Source organism: Moschus berezovskii, chromosome 16 (genome assembly GCF_049115385.1).
Source record: "Moschus berezovskii isolate FMDL1 chromosome 16, NW_MosBer_1.0, whole genome shotgun sequence".
Taxonomy (NCBI): Eukaryota; Metazoa; Chordata; class Mammalia; order Artiodactyla; family Moschidae; genus Moschus; species Moschus berezovskii.
The window spans coordinates 853,786-870,481 of record NC_142475.1 but is presented as its reverse complement, the minus strand read 5'-3'; the positions used below and the strand labels follow the sequence as shown (position 1 = coordinate 870,481).

Below are 16,696 nucleotides of genomic sequence, written 5' to 3'. Positions count from 1 at the left end.
TTTGCTTTTGATGTACTTGAATACATTTTGTGAAGTGAAAATCCGGTATAAGCACAGGCTGTGTCTCTGTATCATTTGGAAAGGGGTCGGTGCACTCTAGTGGGAAAAGCTCTGACCTGGGAATGAAGACGTTTGAATTCCAGGGCCGACTTTGCTAGTAATCCTCTGAGTAAGTTAGACAAGCTCTCGTGTCTATCTCAGGTTCAAGTTTGGTAAAATGAAGGTTGACTCAGAGTTCTTCAGTTGGCAGTTAAAGAAATCAGATTTGGCAAAACTAGGGTAGCTCACAGAACTGAGAAAAAAGCTTCAGGAAGGACAGGAGCCAAAGATATTGTGGAGTACTGGGCAGGGCCGATTTTCAGATGATGGAACAAGAGACCCAGGCAGAGCCCAACAGGAAGGGGAGCTAAGAGCCACTCAGGAACCTAGCGGTGCATGGTGCCCGGTGCCCAACAGGGTATCTCAGCCCATCCAGGCTACTGTGACGAAATTACATGGTCTGAGTAGCTCGTGAAGGACAGAAACGTGTTTCTCACAGTTTTGGATCTCCGGTTTCCAGCATGGAAGAGGGGAGGCTCACCTGAGGTCCTGGTGCGAAGGGTCAGGGGTCTCTCTAGGCAAGACCCTCAATCCCATTCACGATTCCCTTGTGAGGGAAGCAGCCCCCAAGACCCCACCTCCGAAAATGATCACCACTGGGCGGATTTCAACATATGGCTTTTAGGGAGACACAGACATTCAGACTATAGCACAAGGGTCACCTCTCCAGCTGCGGGATCAAAGGGGACTCTGGGGCAGTGACCCCGGGAGGGGGTGGCGGAGGAATGTACAGGGCTGTGTGTGCTCCGTCGTGTCTGTCTCTCTGCGACCCCGTGGACTGCAGCCCGCCAGGCGCCTCTGTCCATGGATTTCCCAGGGAAGAATACTGGAGTGGGTTGCCATTCCCTCCTCCAGGGTATCTTCCCGACCCAGGGATCAAACCTGAGTCTCTAATGTCTCCTGCCCTGCATGCATGCATGCGAAGTTGCTTTAGTTGTGTCTGACTCTGTGCGACCCCATAGACAGCAGCCTACCAGGCTTCCCTGTCCTTGGGAGTCTCCAGGCAAGCACACTGGAGTAGGTAGCCATTTCCTTCTCCACATCCAGTATGGGGGAGGGGACAAATCATCTCTTCCTGCCCTGCAGATGAATATTACCACCGAGCTGCCTAGGAAGTCACACGGTTGTGGGGAGGCAATGGACAGGAAAGTATCTCAGCATTTTAACAGCCAGTACATCTGTCCTGATGTGTTTCTGCTGATGTCTAGACATAAGGAGCTATTTATTGTTACTTAAGGTCTCATTGCTAGAATGCATTGAGATAAAAACTTACCACTTTTGATTTATTTTCTAGCTGAAGGCTACCTGCTTTACAGAACTGTGTCGGTTTCTGCCAACCGTTGCCATGAATCAGCCGTAGGTATGCTGTGTCCCCTCCCTCGGGAACCCCGCCCCCTCCCCTTAGGCTCCTTTCTTTCCTCTTTGACCTGTCGCTTTGTACTCTCGTCTGAGGGGAGAGCAGGTGGATGGCCTGGTTTTCAGCTCTCGCCCTCCTCGGCTGGAGGAGAACAGAGACCTGAATGACTGCCCCCCACAGCTGCGTCCAGCAGAGTGGAGGCGATTTCCTAAAAGACATCAGAGATCTGTTCCTCCATGGTGAGATGCGAAGTGTTTAACAGCTGGTATTGCAGGGACATGAGGAGGCATGGCAGCCCACCCCCATGGTCTTGCGTGGACTCCCGTGGACAGAGGAGCCTGGCGGGCTACGGTCCATGGTGGAGACTCCCATGACAGAGGAGCCTGGCGGGCCATGGTCCATGGTGGAGACTCCCATGACAGAGGAGCCTGGCGGGCCACAGTCCATGGGGTCGCACAGAGTCGGACATGACTGAGCGACTAAGCACAGCACAGCACACCACAGGGACGTCCATCAGCGAGGCGGGCCATCAGCCCTTGGCCAGGAGACTGGGTGCTAAAGGTTCTCTGTGGTACTCTTGCAAGACCAGGGCAAACAGTAGGAGTCCCACGGGTGGAATATCAGCATGGAGGGTGGGGTGTGGGGTGGGGGGGCGTAAGGCCAGGAGCTTGGGCCATGGTTATTGTTTATAGCATGTTATCGATATTATCAACTTGTACTTGCTTCTGGCTGAGTATGATCCTTCTGTAACCGAAATAAGGGGGAATGGATGGGCTGGGGGAAAAAAATCACAGGTGACCATTACAGAGGGGTTGGAGTAGAACTGCTGAGAGTGAATGGCTTGTGAGTGTAGCAGGAAGTGCGAGGTGGTCAATTTGGTTTTCGACATGACTCGGTGATGGGAGGATGCTTCTGGAATCTGGTGCTGGAGTTAAGAGTGATAAATGTTCTGCAATGTCTGGGGCAGTCGCACTGACCTATCCAAAATGTCAAAGCGCCTCTATTGAGAAACACTGCAGGAATCAACCATAGGGGCTGCTGATGAGAGGAGCCCCGAATGCCCTGGAGGGAGACAGTGTGAGTTTGAGTGATACCGTTGCCATTTGTCATTTAGGGAATTGGGTCCATAAATGTGTCTGTCATTTAATCTGCATGACTACTGCCTGAGAGATAATTAATGACTCCCTTCTTATACACAAGGAGTTAGGCTCAGAGAGGCAAAATAACTTCACCAAAATGAAACAAGCAAGGGGCAGAGTCTCTTCAATCTAGGTCTGAGTTCAGAGTCTTCCTGCAGGGTTTCAGGGGACAGGGGAAAAAGGGGTAACAGGGTGTGCGTGGAGTCCTTTTCAGAGAAAGTCAGTCTCTACAACAGCCCAGGAGGAGATTCTAAGAAGAGTTTAGAATCAGTGACTGTGGAAGCCGGAAATTTTGGATGTCTCTGAAAAGGTCTCAGCTATTCATGTATTCTTTCAGAGGCATATTTTTCTTCTTACTTAGATTGAAAGAGAAGACCACTATTGGGGTTTTCTGGGCTTATTTCTCTGATTGAGTTTTCAGTATTCTTCCAGGCTCTGAGAAAAGACCTTAAGATAAATGTTGAATAAGCGCTCCCTTCAAAGGACTGGAAATTCACACACAGCTTCAATTGAGTGGAAAACCGATTAAAACCAGCGATTCTGATTCAAGAGTAACTGAAGTTTATCTAGTTACATTGAAGGTGACATAAATGCGAGTCAAAGGTTAAAAGATGAAAGAAGGACGAGTTAGAATTTTAAAGATAACCTGATGCATCATTGCAAAACAAAGTACCTTATCACGTAAGATTTTTATGAAACAACTATTCTGCCCCCTGCATGGATTTTTGTACATATATTTTGCCTTTTAAAATCATCAGAGAATTCCTCATTTCCTGTAATTTTGGAATTATCTATAATTCCATCATAAGCACTTTTCCTCCCCCCTCAGACTTTATGCCAACACCCCACTACCTCCCCCAAGGGAATTACAGGTAAAGGGAAACTCACACCAACGACCTGTATCTGTATCTCGGTAAGAATGAAGGACCCAGAGCAGACGTTGTTAGTGAAAAGGGGGACGGGGTCTGGAGGCTGCAGGCCCTGTTCGGGGCGGGGCGGGGAGAGACGAAGTTCTGGCTCGGGTGGAGTAAGTGCGGCTTGCAGCAGGTCCGGGTCCCGTCCGTCCGTCCGTCTGTCTTTCCAGCCCCGCCCTGTCGCGACCCCCGGCGCAGGCAGCAGGTGGCGCCCGCACCCCCGCCGCAGAGCCGACGGGACCCGGGTTCAGCCCAGACCCGGCTTCGATAAAAACGTGCGCTGCGAACCGGGTTTAGCCGGGGAGCCAAGCGGCGCCTCGGCCGGGCCCCTCCAGGTTTGCAGAAGGACCGACAGACGCGGGGCGGCCGTGCGGGCTGGGGCCCCTTTGCGCTCCAACCGCGGGGCCCGCGCGCGGCGGCTGGGTGGGCGCCGAGGGGGCGCGGATACGGCAGACTGGGGGGGGGCGCGGATACGGCAGACTCGGGGGGCGGGGGGCGCGGATACGGCAGACTCGGGGGCGCGGATACGGCGGGGGCGGGGGGCGCGGATACGGCAGACTCGAGGGGCGGGGGTGGCCGGGAAAGCCTCAGGCCCTCCTGGAAGTGAGGTGCGCGGTCGCAGCCCCCTTTCTCTGGCTCGGGGGCGGGCTCCGGGCGTGGCACAGCACCGCCCCCTTGCTTTCTTCGCCGACACCTGCCTTTCCAGTTTTCCGAGGCAAAAGCGTGCTTTTCTCACAGAAGTGGCATCTTGATGCATTCCCGGTGTGCAACCCCATCCCAACATGTGCGCGCTCCAGCCGCGGGAGGGGCGGGAGGCTCTTGGTTCCGTTGAAGAATGGGTGATGCTGATGCCTTTCCCGGGGACCCGGCGCCTCCAGTGCTTCACGGCCGGGCAGGGCCTCGGGGCGGCCCGGACCAGAACCGCCGCGGGGTTCGGGGGGCTCGGCCCCGGCCTCGGCGCAGACTTCCTGACTTGGGATCTCGGTCAGGGGGCCTGCGCCCCGGGGCCCCGCAGACGCCCGTCCCTTCAAACGCACCGAAGCGCCCGGGAGCGCTCCCGGGCGGTGCGCCTGCACACGTCCGAGCGTCGCTGCCCTAGTTCTGGGAGAGGGAGACGGGGTCCCCTCTTTTGTTTTTTGGGGCCGTGCCGCAGAGCGCCCGCGATCTCAGTTCCCGGGCCAGGGCTGAGCCCGCGCCCCTGGCAGGAGAAGCCCGGAGTTTTAGCACCGGGCGGCCGAGCAGGCCCTGCCGAGGGTCCCCCGCGCGCCCGCACCGGGCTTCTAGGGGCTGCGGAGGCCGGCACGCGGCACCTGCACAGGGACACTGGCCTGGCCAGGCCGCCCGCCGGCCTCGGTGCGCGGGGACGGCCCGAGCGGCTCTTCCCTGGCCCCACACTCGGGCCGCGGCGCTGGGCGGCCCCCGGGCGTGTCCCGGGCGGCGGGAGGAGGGGAGCAGTTGGGGACGCGGGGCGCTGCCCGGGCCCAGCCCGCCCCCGCCGCCGCCCCCGCTCATAAGCGGCCGCCAGCGCGCCTCCCTCCGCTCTTATCTGATCCCGGGCGCCCGGCCGCAGGGAGCGCGGGAGAGGAGGCGGCTCGCGGCGGGGGAGCGGGGGCGGAGGCGGGCAGGCCAATTAAAGGGGCGCCGGGCGGGCCGCGCGCGGGAGAGCGGACTCGCGGCGGCACTGGGACGGGCCTCGGGCGCCGAGAGCCTCGCGGCCTGGGCTGGAGTCTCGCGGGCGCAGGTCAGTGCCAACCTCTGCTTCCCTCTCTAGTCGGCCTTGAGAGTCCGTTCCTGAGGGAGGGAAGGCGCAGGCGCCGAGCCCCCGGGGACGCGGGGCGCCTCCGGGGACCTGCTCTTCGCGCGCCCGCGCTGCCCGCGGCGCTGAGGGACCGGAGGCGCGCCCGCCAGGCAGCGAAGTCCGAGCGCTGCGCGGCGCGCGCCGGGGCTGCTCTCCCGAGCCTTCGCCCCGGGGCTGGCGGGCGGCGGGAAGGAGCGGGTTTGGCTTCCAGACGGTAGATGCCAGCATTTCCAAGCAGAAAGGGCCTCCTAAAGGCTACCGTTATGGTGAGAAAGGGGCTTAGGGATTGCTTTCGAGGACTGTGTGTTTTACAAACAGAAAGCACGCTGATGGCTCAGCGGGTAGAAAATCCGCCTGCAACGCAGGAGGCACGGGCTCGATCCCTGGGTCGGGAAGATCCCCTGGAGAAGGGAATGGAAACCCACTCCAGTATTCTTGCCTGGGAAACCCCATGGACGGAGGAGCCTGGCGGGGCTACAGTCCAAAGGATCCCAAAGAGTCGGACACGACTGACGGCTAAACACTCAGCACTCAGGGGTCAGCTGGGAGAACCGCCGATGGAGATCACGCTGCAAATCTCACCCAGACACCCGCGGGTGATTAGCGCTGGGCACCAGGTGCTAGTCGGAAAGAGGAATGAACCCGCAGCGCCGCCGGGTGTTGGCAGCAGCAGCGGCTCTCCCACGTCTCTGCGCGCGGAAACGCGGCTGCTTCGCGCGTTTCGTTTCGGTGTCTGGACCCAGGAGGTCGCGGCTTTAAGATTCACCGCCAGGCTGCGGCGCTGGAGGGCCTTCTCCTCCCGGGCTTCCCAACCCCTCGCCCCTTTTCACCCCTCGGAGCTGCTTGCTGCCTCAGGCCCTCTAGTGCGCGCGGCTGCGGGGAGGCGAACCTCTGCGCCAGCTGGGATTTAGCGGGCCCCGCGCACGAGCAACTAAAGAACCCGCCTGCGTTGCGGGAGACCCTGGTTCCACTCCCGGATGCCCTGGAGAAGGGATAGGCTACCCACCCCAGTATTCTTGGGCTTCCCTGGTGGCTCAGCTGGTAAAGAATCTGCCCGAAATGCGGGAGACCTGGGTTCCATCCCTGGGTAGGTAAGTTGCCCTGGAGAAGGGAACGCCTACCCACTCCAGTATTCCTGCCTGGAGAATCCCATCTACACAGGAGCTGGCGGGCTACCGTCCACGGGGTCGCACAGAGTCGGACATGACTGAGCGACTAAGCATACAGCTCAGACACGACAGGGTTAGCGCCCCGCGGGAGGAGCAGCGTTGTGCCCTGGGTGACCTCAGTCCTAACAAGGGTCTGAGCGCTGCCTGCCATAGTTGCAGCCACAGGCACCCTCGTCTAGGAGCTGGGGGCTTGCGTCCTGTCCGGGACGCGCCCTGTGGCGCGGAGCTCGGGGACCGGAGTCGCTCGCTCTGCTGAGACTCTGTCCCCAGGGCGGGTGTTCACGGGGGGCTGGCGTGCCGCTCTCGGGGACCTGGACCCCAACCCTCCGCTGACCCTGGAACGGCGTGTGCGGCCGCACTCAGAGACTCTTTCCCTCTGCGAGTTTTGGATTCCCTTCTGGAAATTTTGGAGTGTCAGCTGCCTGCAGCAGCAGAAGGGAGTGGGGGAAGGGCAAAACCCTAAAAATACGCAGATGTTTGGTGGCCCTGTGGGCAGCAGAATTGGGAAAGAGTTTTCCTGAAACTCTACCGCTAAAGGCTCCGGAGCTCCACAGCTACAGAGGGTTTAGGGGCCCTTCCTGGCTGTGGCGTGTGTTAAGGAGGCCCTAGCACCCAGCACAGAGGCGAAGCTGGATGCAGGGAGGGGAGCGATGCTGTGTTTCTGACAAGGTGGTCCTCTCTGCCCGCAGCTGTCACTGGGAAATGTGGCCTGAGTGAGTGAGTCAGTGAGTGGATGGGTAACCCTTGCACTTTGGGTTGCTTCTTTTGAGCAACTTGCAAGGATTTCCTTTGAACATGGTCCCAAGGGTGTGGTTACTATAAGACAGACTTCAGGGAAGCATATTTTAAAAAAGTGACTTTATCGAGTTATAATCATATACCACACATGTGTGCAATTCAGTGGTTTTTCGTGCATTCAGAGTTCTATGACTGTCCCCACAATCAATTTTAAAACATTGTGTCACTCCAAAAAAAAAAATTCTGTACCTATCAGCAGTATAATTCTCATTTCTCCCCAACCAAGCCATACCCACCCCCCAACACCCTTGGCAACTGCTCATCGACTTTCTGCTGATGTTGCGTGCAGTGTGTGTGGGCCTTCCTGACTGGCGTCTTTCACCTCGCGAGGTGTTTTCCAGGCTTATCCATTATGCATGGGACTCTATCCTAAGCACTAGGTGTCTCTCCGTCTGCCTGGGGGCCCTGAGCCAGGTGAGACCTGGACCTCCACTGCATCCCTGACCTCCTGGGAGTCCCTTTGAAAGGACAGAAGCCTCCCTGGTGGGGCCTCTCAGTGACTCCCTGGGAAGGACTCCGTGGAGCCCGTCAGAATTCCTGGAGCAGTTTGGGGCAGGTCCCAGACTTAGGATGGATGGGAGGAGCCCTTTGGCGTTGATCCTGCTGCTAACGGTCCAGCTGTGGATTTCAGAGAGCTCTTGGGGCCTTCTTCCACGCAAATCTTGGGCTTGGGAGTCCACCAGGGCTGGCTTTAAAGGATGGAGTGAGCAAATGGGTATGATTGGAAGGGCACTGGAGCCAGCTTCAGCCCAGCAAGAAAAGTCTCCTTGGGGTACACGCCCTTTGACTCAAATCCTTCCTCGAGTCAGCTAGTAAAACAGAGAGCTTTTGCCTGTTTTAAGCTGGGAGTCTGCAGTTTGTGACTAGCTGAGCCACATATTTGCTGTCATTTTAATCCAAGCTCAGTTAAATGACTGCTGTTTGCCCAGCCTGTGGAGCGTAGCCCAAGGTTCCTTTCAGGGATGAGGGCCTTCCTGTATGCTGCAGGCTGACGTGGTGGTGTTTGAACACTGCTGAGCTGACATTATCCGGCATTATGACATGTGTAGACAGCAAATGGTAAAGGGGCGGGGGCTAGGGGGCGGGGAGGGGAGGAAAACTGAGGCCAGGCCAGGGATAAGCTTCCTCTTGAGCAGGTTTGCTCCGCTGGCGATGGATGTCAGGGAGGTCTCCGCTTGCGTCTCCTCTCCTGTGACTGAAAAAACACACAAAGGCAGAGCTCTGCTACTCCTTTCTGTAGAGGGAGCCTTGTGAAGACTCGGCCTCATCCTGGTCTCCTGGGTGTGTGTGTGTGTGTGTGTGAGACCCGGCCTCATCCTGGTCTCCTGGGTGTGTGTGTGTGTGTGTGTGTGTGTGTGAGTGAGTGTGACTGGCGTGTATTTTGAGTGCCTGATTGGGTCGTGTGTGTGTGACTGGCGTGTATTTTGAGTGCGTGATTGGGTTGTGTGTGTGTGTGTGTGAGACCCAGCCTCATCCTGGTCTCCTGGGTGTGTGTGTGTGTGTGTGTGTGTGTGTGACTGGCGTGTATTTTGAGTGCCTGATTGGGTCGTGTGTGTGTGTGTGTGTGACTGGCATGTGTTTTGAGTGCGTGATTGGGTCGTGTGTGTGTGTGTGTGACTGGCGTTTATTTTGAGTGCCTGATTGGGTCGTGTGTGTGTGTGTGTGTGACTGGCGTGTATTTTGAGTGCCTGATTGGGTCCCTGCCCTCTTATTTCTCAGAAACACATCTCAGTCTCCCAGTTCCTCGTGGACATAAATGTTGTCCTTTTAAAGATAAGATCACCGAGATGTAAACTACTTGCCTGGGGTCCCAGAGCCAGCAAGTGGCAGAATCGGGATTAAAGGAAAGTCTGCATGAGCTATGGGCCCTGCCTGTGGGGGGCGCGGGGCGGGGTCCGGGAGCCCGGGGAGGGGCGGGCAGAGGGCGCGGCCTGGCCTCTGAGCTCCCGGGAAGCGGGGTGCCGGAGCCCCCGCAGTGGCGTTTCCAGGCCTGGGTCGACCCCGTGTGGTCTGCCCGGCTGCGCTGCTTTCTCTGCTCTCCTGCTGCTTTCTTCCTGCTTTCCCTCTTCTCTCTCTGCTCCCTTTTTTTTTGAGGGGATTCTGATGAGGGAGACTACAGGAAATTCTGTCAACTGAGAGTCTTTTTAAGTCAGGGCTTAGAGTCTAGACTCTGCATTTCTTCGTGGTAAATTTTTTATTTAACTTTCATCTTATACTTCAAGGTCATTTTTTGAAATCAGTGCTCTTGATGAATTTTTCTGCCAGTGCGGCTTTGTGGGAACTCTAGGCAGGGGTCCCTGACTTTTAATTCTAGGGAGCTGTGTATGGTTCTCCCTCCCCCCACACACGCACAAACAGAGGTAAGCTGAGTTATGAAAACTTATCCAGAGAGAGGCTAGGCCTTGTTGAGCTTATCCAAGTGTCACAAGTTGTGTCTGTAGCTAGGAGTACTTGGGGGGGGGGGGGCGGTCTTCTCTTCAGTGAAGATTTACTCCTAGATGGCTTTCTGTCTGCTTTTGCAAAGGGGAACATTCTGAACTGATATTAAAAAAGCATGTTCTATTGAGGTTTAGAATGGAAAATAAAGATTGCTACTGTAGGAAACCCAGGAGCAGCATCTGGCCATACTGGGAAGACCAGGGAAGCCTTCCTAAAGGGTGACATGTCTGTCCTGAGATGGGCAGCTAGCCTCTGTGATGCTTGCAGATACAGACTCCAGTTAAAAGCGATTCACATTTCTTTGACCATGAAGCTCTTTCAGTTCTTAAAAAACAACAGGAGCAACAAAAGCCAAGCGATGGAACATTCCTGAGTCAAGGAACCGTCACTGCAGTTTGCCATGCTTTGGGGATGGCGCTTCTCTCACGTGGGATACACAGCAGCCTAAGTTAAGGCTGAGCAGCTGCATTTCTGAGGATGGTTTGCAGTCAGATCCCTTGCATTTGGGCTTCTCTGGTGGCTCACGGGTGAAGAATCTGCTTGCAATATAGGAGGAAATAGTAATCCGTTCCAGTATTCTTGCTGGGAAAGTCCCATGGACAGAGGAGCCTGGCGGGGTCCATGGGGTTGCAAAGTATCAGACACATCCGACGCAACTGAGCATGTGCGCACACACACACGTGCGCATACACACCCCCCACATGCACACACATCCCCCTCACACATACATCCCCACACACCTACCCCACACACACACCACACACACACACCTCACACACACACACACCCACACACACCCACACCCACTCATCCCCATATATACACACACACCCACACCCCCACACACATACACCCACACACACTGCACCCCCAAACCCCCACCTGCCCCGCACACCCACACACACCCACACACATACACCCCCACACACCTACCCCCCCACACACACCACACACACACACCTCACACACACACCCCCACACACATACACACACCACACACCCACACACACCCACACCCACCCATCCCCATATACAAACACACACACACACACCCACACATACACCCCCACACACCGCACCCCCAAACCCCCCACCTGCCCCGCACACCCACACACACCCACACACACCCACACACATACACCCCCACACACCTACCCCCCCACACCACACACACACACCTCACACACACACATACACCCCCACACACCCCACCCCCCAAACCCCCCACCTGCCCCACACACCCACACACACACCCACACTCACCCCCACACACACACCCCCTACCCACACACATACCCACACACCTACCCCCCCACACACCACACACACACACACCTCACACACCCACACACACACCCCCTACCCACACACATACCCACACACCTACCCCCCCACCACACACCACACACACACACACACCCCCTACCCACACACATCCCCCACACACCCACACACATACCCACACACACACACACCCACACCCACACACGTACACACACCACACACCTACACACACCCACACCCACCCATCCCCATATATACACACACACACACCCACACACATACACCCCCACACACCCCAAAACCCCCACCTGCCCCACACACCCACACACACACCCCCTACCCACACACATACCCACACACCTACCCCCCCCACACACCACACACACACACCTCACACACCCACACACTCCCCCCACCCACACACATCCCCCACACACATACACCCCCACACACCTACCCCACACAAACACACACATACCACAAACACATACACCCCCACACACCCCACCTGTCCCCCCCCACACACCACACACCTACACACACCCACACACACCCGCACACACCCACACACACACCCCCTACCCACACACCTACCCCCCACACACACACCACACACACACACACCTCACACACCCACACACACACCCCCTACCCACACACATCCCCCACACACATACACCCTCACACACCTACCCCACACAAACACACCCCACCTGCCCCACACACCCACACACACACCCACACACACACCCCACACACACCCCCCCCACACACACACGTACACACACCACACACCTACACACACCCACACCCACCCATCCCCATATATACACACACACACACACACACACACACCTACCCCCCCCACACACACACCACACACACACCTCACACACACACACACACCCACACACGTACAGACACCACACACCTACACACACCCACACCCACCCATCCCCATATATACACACACACACCCCCACACACATACACCCCCACACACCTACCCCCCACACACACACCTACACACACCCACACCCACCCATCCCCATATATACACACACACACAGACCCCCACACACATACACCCCCACACACACCCCCACATGCACACACATCCCCCCCACACATACACCCCCACACCCCACCCCCCAAACCCCCCACCTGCCCCACACACCCACACACACCCACACACATACTCCCCACACACACCCTACACACACACACACACACACCACACACACACCTCACACATACACCCCCACACACCTACCCCCCCCACACACACCACACACACACACCTCACACACACCCACACCCACCCATCCCCATATACACACACACACACACACACACACACCCACCCCACCCCCCAAACCCCCCACCTGCCACACACACCCACACACACCCACACCCCCACCCATACACCCACACATACCCACACACACACCCCCTACCCACACACACCCACACACCTACCCCACACACACATACCACACACACACACCTCACACACACACACACACACGTACACACACCACACACCTACACACACCCACACCCACCCATCCCCTATATACACACACCCACACACCCCACACACACACACCCCCACATGCACACACATCCCCCATACACATACACCCCCACACACCCCACCCCCGAAACCCCCCACCTGCCACACACACACACACACACAGACACACACACCTCACACACACACACCCACCCCCCCCACACATACACACCCCACACACATACACCCCCACACACTGCACCCCCAAACCCCCCACCTTCCCCCCCCACACACACACCCACCCACCCATCCCCATATACACACACACCCACACCCCCACACATGCACACACATCCCCCACACACATACACCCCCACACACCCCACCCCCCAAACCCCCCACCTGCCCCACACACCCACACACACCCAAACACCCACACACACACATATACCCACACATACCCACACACCTACCCCACACACACCCACACACCCACACCCACACACCCCCACATGCACACACACCCCACACACATACACCCCCACACACCACACCCCCAAACCCCCCACCTGCCCCACACACCCACACACACACACACCCTACCCACACATACCCACACACCTACCCACACACACACCACACACACACACCCACACACACCTCACACACACACACACACACCCCCCACGCATACACACCCCACACACCTACACACACCGACACCCCACCCTCCAAACCCGCCACCTGCCCCGCACACCCACACACACACACACACACACCCCCACACACACACCCTACCCACACACATACCCACACACCTACCCCACACACACACTCCACACACACACACCCACCCCCACACGTACATACCCCACACACCTACACACACCCACACCCACCCATCCCCATACACACAAACACACACAAACACCCACACACACATACCCACTCACACACACCGACACACACACACACACACACACACATATCACCCCCCAAACCCCCAACCTGCCCCACATACCCACACCCTACCCACACACACACCCACACACCGACACACACACCCCCTACCCACACACATACCCACACACACACACCCACCCCCCACACACACACATACCCACACACCTACCCCCACACACACACCACACACCCCACACACACGTACACACCCCACACACCCCACCCCAAACCCCCCACCTGCCCCACACACCCACACACACCCCCACATGCACACATATCCCCCACACACATACACCCCCACACACCCCACCCCCCAAACCCGCCACGTGCCCCGCACACCCACACACACCCACACACATACCCACACACATACCCCCCCACACACATATACCCACACACCTACCCCCCACACACACACCACACACACACACACACACACATACACCCCCACACACCCCACCCCCCAAATCCCCCACCTGCCCCACACACCCACACACACCCACACACACACCCCCACCCTCACACATACCCACACACCTACCCCACACACACACACCCACCCCCCCACACACATACATACCCCACACACCTACACACACCCACACCCCACACACACACCCCCCCAACACGTACACACCCCACACACCTACACACACCCACACCCACCCATCCCCATACCCACTCACACACCCACACCCACACACACACCCCCACCCCCACACGTACACACCCCACACCCACACCCACCCATCCCCATATACACACACACACACACACACACACACATGCACACACATCCCACACACACATACACCCCCCTACACCCCACCCCCCAAACCCCCCACCTGCCCCACACACCCACACACAGCCCCCTACCCACACACATACCCACCCACACACCTACCCCCACACACACACCACACACACACACACCTCACACACACACACATACACCCACACACACATACACCCCCACACACATACACCCCCCCACACCCCACCCCCCAAACCCCCCACCTGCCCCACACACCCACACACCCACACATACCCACACACCTACCCCCCACACACCCACACACCCACACACATACACCCCCACACACCCCACCCCTCAAACCCCCCACCTGCCCCACACACCCACACACACCCACACACACACCCCCTACCCACACACATACCCACACACCTACCCCCCACACACACCCCCCCACACACACACCTCACACACACACACACCCACCCCGCCACACACGTACACACCCCACACACCTACACACACCCACACACACCCATCCCCATACACACACACACATACACCCCCACCCACACCCCCACACACACCACCCCCAAACCCCCCACCTGCCCCGCACACCCACACACCCACACCCACACCCACACCCCCACATGCACACACATCCCCCACACACATACACCCCCACCCACACACATACCCACACACCTACCCCCCCCACACACGTACACACCCCACACACCTACACACACCCACACCCCCCCCACACACACACCCCTTTGCATTTGAGCCATTCACTGGGCTGCTTTGATCCTACATAAGGTCTTTCTGCGATTTAGAAGAAAGACCCTTTGGGAAGACCCTGTTGGGAGGAGAAGGGCACCCTTCCTCCTGGAGATCACACGCTGGCGAGAAGGCCTGTGGCTTTCCAGCATTCCTCAGCCTCGGCCAGTTGCAGGGTGTGCGGTGTGCTGGCTGTGTGTGCCTCAGCCGTGGTCATGCAGTCACCAATCACTCAATATCTGTCGATTGGCTGTAATGCACTTTGAACGTTGTGGAGTATGGGTTAAACCGCCCACCTACGTGTCTTCTACTTCCCAAGACTCAGAAAGTAGAGTTACTGGAGATGTGAAGTTAGCTGGAGAGTCACAATGGGATAAGAAGCAGAGGCAATCTGTTGGAGACTGATTACCCTTTCTAAAGATTTTTTACTTTGATTAATATTTTAAATAAGCAAATTTTAGCCTTGTTAATTTCTACTAATATTTGTTTCAGGTATCTTTAGTTTTTATGCTTATCTTTATTTATCCTTCCCATCAACTTAATTAGGGTTTTATTCTTTTTATGGCTCCTTTAAGTGAAAAATTAGATCATTGCTTTTTAAAATCTTTTTTCTTTTTTATGTAAATATTTATCTCTAATTCTTAGGTTGCATCCTACAGATTTTCATGTGGAAAATCTTCTTATTTTTGTTCCCTTTCAACTGTTTTTAAAATTTAAAATTTCCATTGTGATTTTTCATTTGACCTATGGATTAATTAGAAGCATGTTGCTTAATTTCCATTTTGAGTTTGTAAAGATATATTATTAATTTCTAATTTAATTCTGTTGTCAGAAAATATACTCTGCAAACTTTGAGTCTTTTGAAGTTTATGAACTCTCATTTTAGGGCCCCGATGCCTACTTTGTAAGAAAAAAATTTTTAAAGATGTATCCTGTAGTTATTGGATGTAGTGTTCAATAAATATCAATTAATAGTTGACAGAGTGGAATTATTATACGAAGTGTATATTCATTTATGATTGCTACATTTTTTTTGACTAGTGAAAGTGATAGTTGCTCAGTCATGTCCAACTCTTTGAGACCCCATGGACTATACAGCCCATGCCTTTCCCTGCTCCAGGGGATCTTCCAGACCCAGGAATTGAACCACGGTCTCCTGCATTGCAGGCAGATTCTTTACCAACTGAGCTATCAGTTCAGTTCAGTCGCTCAGTCGTGTCTGACTCTCTGTGACCCCATGGTCTGCAGCACGCCAGGCCTCCCTGTCCATCACCAACTCCCGGAGTTCACCCAAACTCATGTCCATCGAGTCGGTGATGCCATCCAGCCGTCTCATCCTCTGCGTCCCCTTCTCCTCCTGCCCTCAGCCTTTCCCAGCATCAGGTCTTTTCCAATACCTGAGCGATCAGGGAAGCCCTAGTTGACCCTTTACCCTGAATTGTCCAGAGCTCGAGGGGCGTGGTTTTCTTTTTGTATGTATGTTGTCAATTCACTCTACTTGTGGCTTACTCTTTTCTGAGGTCCCCTTTCTCAGTTTTAGCCTCTGGCCTTCTTGAACTCTTCCACCCTTTGACACTTTATGCTAATGAGACTGTGGCTTTCTGCTTGATTTCTGATCACAATGCCTGCACAGGGGCATTCGCTCAGAGGAAGAAAGACTCATCAGCAAGCGAACAGTAACACAAC

The 16,696-nt window shown here is 56.0% G+C and overlaps 1 protein-coding gene across 3 annotated transcripts in view; it reads left to right on the top strand.

Annotated features, from left to right (window-relative positions):
- Positions 1–3,825: 3,825 nt before the first annotated feature.
- COL14A1 (collagen type XIV alpha 1 chain) overlaps positions 3,826–16,696 on the top strand; it is a 228,547-nt gene continuing 215,676 nt past the window's right edge. For 2 of the 3 annotated variants that reach the window (XM_055431576.2, XM_055431578.2), the window contains exon 1: positions 5,092–5,250. The gene's annotated coding sequence lies outside the window, so the exon portion shown is untranslated. Of the gene's footprint in view, positions 3,845–5,091; positions 5,251–16,696 lie in introns of those variants that run through there. The other variant, XM_055431577.2, reaches the window with a different exon arrangement.